Source organism: Martes martes, assembly GCF_963455335.1.
Source record: "Martes martes genome assembly, chromosome: 15".
Classification (NCBI taxonomy): domain Eukaryota; kingdom Metazoa; phylum Chordata; class Mammalia; order Carnivora; family Mustelidae; genus Martes; species Martes martes.
The window spans coordinates 7,274,389-7,282,020 of NC_137903.1; positions in this window are offsets into that span (position 1 = coordinate 7,274,389).

Consider the following 7,632-nt stretch of genomic DNA (forward strand, 5'->3'; position numbering starts at 1 on the left):
TTTTGAGAAGGAGAAACCAGGCCATTTAAAAAAATTTTTTTTGTTTTGGTTGAACCAAAACAACTCTGCTACCTCATGTCAAGTCTCTAGAGTAACTTCATTATTTGATTTAATGTGCTTGAATTCCCAAGATGCAAGGCATAGATATGCCAACACATTTACTTTTTAAATCCAAATGGAAATGGTTTTGATGTTATACATAGCATTTAGGGTTGGACAAAATCTTTTCTACTTCCTCCCTCCTTTTTTAATTCTAAAAAACCTGGAATTGTCAATAGCTCTAACGTAGACTAGCCATCTTATTTGTGGGAGTGATACATAGATTCTTTGTGATGTGGACTAAATAGTATCAAGGAGAGAGAAAATGTCATGTGTTTGGGTTCCATCAGCCACGTTATTCTGATAAAGCAATCTTATATTTTTTAAGATTTGTTTATTTATTTGATAGAGAGAGCGAGTGCACCCACAAGCAGGGTGAGCAGCAGAGGGAGAGGGAGAAGCAGACTCCCCACTGAGCAGAGAGCCTGAAGCGGGACTCGACCCCAGTACCTGGGATCATGACCTGAGCTGAAGGCAGATGCTTAACTGACTGGGTCACTGAGGCGCTCCTGATGAAGCAATCTTTGAAACATTTTGGTATCGGTTATTTTTATCATTTCATCCTGGGTCGGTGGTGAAATCTCTGGTGGTGGTAATCCAGGAGGATATGATGCAAGGGAAATTGGGCACTTCTTTTTGGCTTTGTTTCTCTATAAACATTTTACTTAATGTTGTCATTATCCGTCAAAGAAATCTGAGCATTTTAAGATAATTCAGAAAATATGCAAGACTATAAAGAAGGTACACAGAAGTTTCCCATCAGCTTACCTCTGGAGGCAACCACAGTAAACTATTGGGGTTAACCTGTGCACACTGAGTTTTGTTCTGTCTTTAAAAAAATTTGATAGTATATCGTGAGCATTTCCTTTCACGGCACTTTGAATAAAAAAGGGAAGCACAAGATTTTATGTAAAACATATGACTGCAAACTAAAAATAGGAAAATAACCTGTTAACCTTAGTGCACTTAGCTCAAGAAACAAACAAATCATGTAGGTTTGAGGAAAAGCAGGGAGCTTGAGCTATTTCCTCAAGAAGAATTATGGAATCAGCAGAGATAGTGATGGTCTCCTGTTAGCTGGGAAAGCAAAGGCATTACTGTGCTATAAAGGGAATTTAGAAACTGAATGTAATAGATTGTCACTTAGGACCCTAATAACCAAAGGCTGATTCAACATACATATGTAGTCCGGAAAAGAGGCCAAAACAGTAGCACACTTTCCCTCTCAAAGCCCCCACCAATTCCAATAGAGACAAACTCAGATATAAATGACTAACATTTATAAAATGATTATTTGTCATCCACTATTCTAAGCAATTTACATGGATTAACTCATTTAATTCCTAAAATAACCCTTTGAAGTCAGAGTGTTAGTTCCCTCACTTAACAAGATGATAGATTCAACTTTTGCTGTTCAATTCCGGAGGATCTGGACATGAACCACCGGACTTTACCTCTTCCCAGATCAAGACAAGCAAATTACTTTCTTGCTCCCTCTGGTCTCCCTCCTCCTTTTTTCCTTCCTTTTCTGCCCACCTTCACATACTTAAGTCCATTTTGGAAACCCACCGGGCATTAAGGTTTCAAGCAAATATCCTGGTTCTGTTCTTGATGAATGACATCACATTGAGACGATGAATCATCGAGCAGACGTTTGGTTCTTAAATTCTTCAGAGCATGGTAGTTACAAGACAAAACAAAACTTCTTTCTCTTGGCAATAATTGGTATTATGTTCACCAAGTGTTGATCTTTTTTTTTTTTTAATCAGTTCTCTCTTTCCACAGAAATGGGCAGAGCAGCGAAAAAGGAATGAAGGAGAGGGGGAACTCCAACTTGCTACACATGTAATTGAGAACAAGGAAGAAGCAAAACAAAATAGTCCCTAATAGTTTTGTAAAAATACAATCTAATCATAATTGAATTTATGATGGCAAGTTATCTGATGGCGTTTGCAACAACAAAGGTAATGTTTTGTTTAATGTTTAGTTTTTGAGCTGGGAACTATTGATTGCCAAGTCATTAAGGCACATCTCCAAGATTGGTTTTGCTTGGAGCTGGTGTTTTGTTTATTTGAAAGAAAAATACTGCCACTATTGTTGCCTGTTACAGACTTGTAGATGGGACATTTTATTCCTTTTGTCTCATTTCTGATTGATTTGGCAAAATGTATTGAGTGCTAAAAATATTCCAATGCAGGAAATGAAGGGGAAACAGGACATAAAAGATATGAATTGCACATTGAACATGCACATCACTCTATTTGGGGTGACAGGACAAGGACATACTTGTATGTATGCAACAACTGGTTGAATTCCAAATTACTCATACAGTTACTATTGTGCATGTCAAGTAGATCGTTACTTACCTTGTGGCTTCTGGCAGGAAAAAAAAATTCATTCTTCCCTGTAAGAGAACACTCACATTTCTGGGATAGAAACATAAAATTGACAAGATGGCTTGTTGTATGTTTCCTTTATCTCTACTCTGAAATTCAAGCACTGTGTTTCAGAAGATCATTTTTTAAAAGATTTTATTTATTTGAGAGAGAGAAAGAGAGCATGCAGGGAGAGGGAAAGAGGGGAGAGGGACAAGCAGACTCTGCACTGAACACGGAGACCCACATGAGGCTCAATCCCATCTCAATTCTGAGATCACGACCTGAGCAGAAACTGAGCGTCAACTGCCTAATGAATGAGACACCCTGGTACCCCTACAAGATTATTAAGCCAGTAGAATGTTCTCTGTTTTCTTGGGGTAGTCACTGAAAGGATGGAAAAGGAGCTGGAAACCATATGATCTAAGTAAGCAGTGCTGTTGTATGACCCTGAAGAAATGCTCTTTTTCTATCCGAGAAGTAGATTCTCTTTGAGCAAAGCTCAGTGTTCAGAAGCCAGTCTTCTTTTCTTTATAGATTTTGCATCTGGGGAGGAAAAGCCTATGGGGAAGCAAGTTGCAAAATGCCACCCCCCTTTTGCACATCTTTCCCAATCTTGGAGGGCTTTGCCACACCATGAAAGAGTGACCCCAAAGAACTCAGGAAAGTCCTTTGCACGTGCAGGAAGGTTGTGGCCGGGACTTAGTCTGTCTCTGCTTGATGACCACAAGGTGTGTAGGTTATGCAGGGCCCTTAGCTGCTCTGTCTCAGTGGCCTCATTTGGGGAATGGGGTTAGTGACACCAGCATAGGGTTATATTGTCATGTACGATTCAGGAGCACATGTGAAATGCCTTGAAAATGTGGAAGCATGTTATATGTACAACGTACTGTTCTTTGCTGATGGAGACTCTGCAACAAACACTGAGATGCTTTCTCATGTAGGGAAACTATCTGTGGGTCACGGGGGTGAATATTTTTTGAGAAATACTGGTTTGGATTCTGTTTCCTAGAGGCCAGTGCTATCTTCTGAGTAAACATCACTACCCGATGATTTTGATCTGGGTGTTATTCTTTCCTAACTGAAAGGCAAGACAAGTGCTTTCTTCTACCAAGGGCATCTCCAGTGTTTTAAATTACAACTGTACTCTGTCATCATTTGGGGAATATTTGGGGAAAGTGGCAGGAATGAACCTTGTAAAATAATGCATACTTAAAGAGCACACTTTACTTCAGAATATCAAGTCTTGCTTTCAACTTTATAGCATCCAATGCTGGTATCATCCACTGTTTACATTTATTGTGTTTGAATTTCACGTTTTTCAAAGTTCTAGAGAGACAGAGAAATAAGTAGGAAGAAGGGGATTGCTCTGTTAGCTCATTCCCAAAGCGAGACTAACACTGATGAGTCCTGTGGGGATTAAGACTTGGCAAACAGAAGGAATGGAAGCCAGTGGTCTTGTCACCCCCACCTCAGCCTCACCTGGGTCAGAGAGTGATGACGCATACATGGGGGCCACCCAGACAAATGAGAGCTAAGTTTTAAAGCCATCCGTTCTCAAAGTCCCTGGATACTGAGCCCGAGATGCTTCCATCCTGAATACGACTCATCCGAACTCCAAGCTCTGTGACTTCGCTCCCTTAAGTTTCTCCACCTTGACTTCAAAATGTTTCTCAGTGTTCAAGCACAAATCAGGTCTTCAAGTGCGAATCTGAATAATTTGATAAAAATATGGTGTGATACGCCTGACCATTCTGTCCCTCCTTAGTGTGTGGTCTTAGTCTGTTTTAGGACTGAAGGTGGTCTCCCAGCTAGCTAATGGCAGCTCTGAGAGACCTCCACAGGATTCACGAGTCTCATGGGAGAGGCAGCTTGGAGAAAAGGAAGGTCACCTTTATCTAGTTGGAAATAAATTTGAGAGTCTCACAAACACAAACCCAGAACGTTATTAAAAACAAAGAAAGAAGCTCTGCCAAGAATGTTACCCAAGCAAATAGCTCAAGGGCCAGTCTTCTGGGACTGATAAAATCACGTACATGTGCTTAAAGCCTGTAGGAATCCTCCTGTGTCACAGCTGTGCACTAACTGAGTTTACTGACCCCAAATACCAAGTATGAGAATAAACCTGAGACACAGCTCACGCTGTGCTCTTCGTAGGAATGAGCTCGAAGCCAACTGTAGGCTTGGCGGGAAAGACAAAGGGATGGGTAGACTTTCTTCCCCGCAAATCTATTTTAAATGCTCAGCAATGGGGCAGGAATGAGGTTGAGGAGAAAAGATATGAATAAAGGTAGCTACTGGTGATAATTCATTTTTAAAAGAAAAGTACCCAAATGGGGAGGTATTATCTGTAAATGCAATCTCAGCTACGGTGGCTATGTCAGACTTTGACAGGATACTTTGGGTCACTGTTCCTCTAGGTGCTTTTCTTAGAGAACAAATTTATCATCCATCTTTGTGACCTGTTTTATGTAAACAACTGAGATAGACTTCTAGGGGACAAAACTAGAAACAAGAAGAATTATCTAGAATAAGTCCTTACAAGGAGTAAACTATTCTATTCCTGGGCAAGTTCCCCTTCTCTCTGGCTCTCACAGGTCATGAACACTAGGCTCTGTTCCCCCACTGAGCACAGAGCATCCTGAGACTCCCTGATTCATGAGCTGACCTAGAACTTTCGCACGGTCTGGCCAGGTCACAGATACTTAAGTAGAAATGCTTGCTTTCAGTTAGTAATTACCCAAATGACTACCCAAAATAATTACTCAAGCTCTTCCCAGGATACTTGTTCAAACTATATGATACTTCTGTTAGGACATAAATCTAGCTTTCGTTCGGTATTGAGGGAATGCATTTAGAGCAAATATTCGGCCCCAATATTCCAAATATTGACTCCTTGGTTTTTCTTTTTCTTTTCCTTTTTTTTTTTTTTTCAGTTCAAGTGGGTATGTTGTTTTTTATTTTTTTTAAGTATTTTTTTATAAAGAGAAAAAAATGAATGTTTTGAAAGGGAGTTTTCTATTCTTCGCCTGTTACAATAAAGGAAGACACTTGAGGGTAGAGGAGAATAAGTAGGAAGTGAAATAATAGCTCACGTGGTCAGTATTTAATGAACTCCTCCTGAGTTTCAGGTAGATACTGGTACTCACTCATGACATGCAAGCAAAGGATGGCATTGTTAGTCCCATTGATAGATAAGGAAACCAGGCTTCAGAGACAGGAATAAGATCATACAGAGGGGGAATGTGGATTTGAACTCACAGTGTTTTCAAACAAGCTTGTGTTTTCTCCCACTTTACCACGTTTCTTCTCCACTTACTATGTTTATTAAGACAGGTATTTTCTTTCAGGAACAGAAAGGACACAAAGGAGCCATGTTTTCTTGGACGTGATTAGTTGGGGATGATCCTTCTCTTCTCCTAGTGGCTGGTGTCACCCTGGATCAAAAACCTCAAACACCAAGTATAACTCCTTAGCCTTTTCAGATTTCCAGCCTCCATCATCCTACCATTGGCCAGCCAAGCTCCTGTGATACGGCCCAACCCTACATTTCCAATACCTTCTGCCATGATTTCCCTCCAGGCATGCAGGACGCAGGTCCATCAAGTGACTAGTGTCCTCTCTTATTCTCAACTCTCCCACCTCCAAGACTTTTCTGGAACCACCAGCTCTCCCAGGGAGACCCTTCCTCCTCCCCCTTCCATGTTCACAAGCCTCACTCCTGCCATTTTGCCCAGCCCTCCTCAGAGCCGTCCCTTACTTCTCACAGCTGGAAGCAATTTCTCCCTCTCGTGAACTTTCATAGTCTCCTCTCTGTATGTTTTGCAAACACTTATCACTTTTCACATTGTAATATGATTACTTACATTTGAGTCTTATCTCACCCTTTAGGGCCAGGGCAAGATCTACACCAGATTCACCGTAATCCATAGAGCCCAGCTTTTCCTTGTAAGGATGTTAGATTTAGAAGAACTGTATATTTAAAGAGGACATCTAGCTAAATTTGAATTTCAAATCAAGTATACTTTTTAAGTATAATATTTGAATATGCACAATACTTCATGGAACATCCTTATCTTTAAAAAGAGTCTTCGTTCTTTATCTGAAATTCAAATATAACTAGGTAGCCTGCATTTTACTGGGGAACCTTACTAATAGATGCTCAACACATTGTTTTTAAATGAATGAATTTCATCCTAGTGGTCCAAGTCTGTGGTACCCTTAGCTCATATTGAACTAAGCTCAGAGAGTCATAACTGATATATTTGGAAAGGATCATGATGGTAATTGAGCCCAACCTTCTTGTTTTAGGATTATTTTTAAAAAATGGGATCTCTCCAAGACTTGCTCCAAATCACGCAACTAACTGATGTTCTAGTGTACACGTCACGGAAACTGGAATAGATCGTCGAAGTTTCGGAGAGAGCTAAGGATGGAGAGAACTTGAACCTCACGTCTGTACGTGCTCAGTGGCTCCTTTGGGATCTTCCATTTACAACTGTTTTAGCCCCTGTTTTACCGATCTTTATGTCTCTACGCATTTGCACGTTGTTTCAAATTGTAAAGTCTTAAGAATTAGGGACCGTCCTGTCTGTTTGGTCACTGGCCAAACCCGCCTGCTAAATGGAATAGAGTTATAAGAAGACCCCTGATAGACATCAAGAGAATGGGGACGAACCTCAGTAAAGTGATCAGGCCCTAGTTTCGGCTCCCCCTCCCACTCTGGCAGCACCTCCTCCCCCTCTCCTTGCCCTTTGGAGACTCAGCCCAGCCCACCTGGCTTCTGTCCTTGGTGGGCCTCCTCCCTCCAGCCCTTCTTCCTACCTTCAGAGCCCTCCCGCTTTCATTTAACTTCCGGGTGGAAAAAGAACCTGACAAACTCATCTGAATATGGATTTAGCGGGCTTAATGGGCCCCTCCTCCCAGAACCAGCTCAAATGTCATGCTTTGTGTGAAGACTATTGATTCCCCTGGAGATTAGCTGCTTCCTCCTGGGAGCTGTCATCACATTCCTTCCTTCCTTCCTTCCTTCCTCCCTCTCTTTCTGATTTTACGTATTTATTTGACAGAGAGAGACAAAGGGAACACAAGCAGGAGGAGTGGCAGAGGGAGAAGCAGGCTTCCCGCCAAGCAGGGAGCCTGATGCGGGGCTTGATTC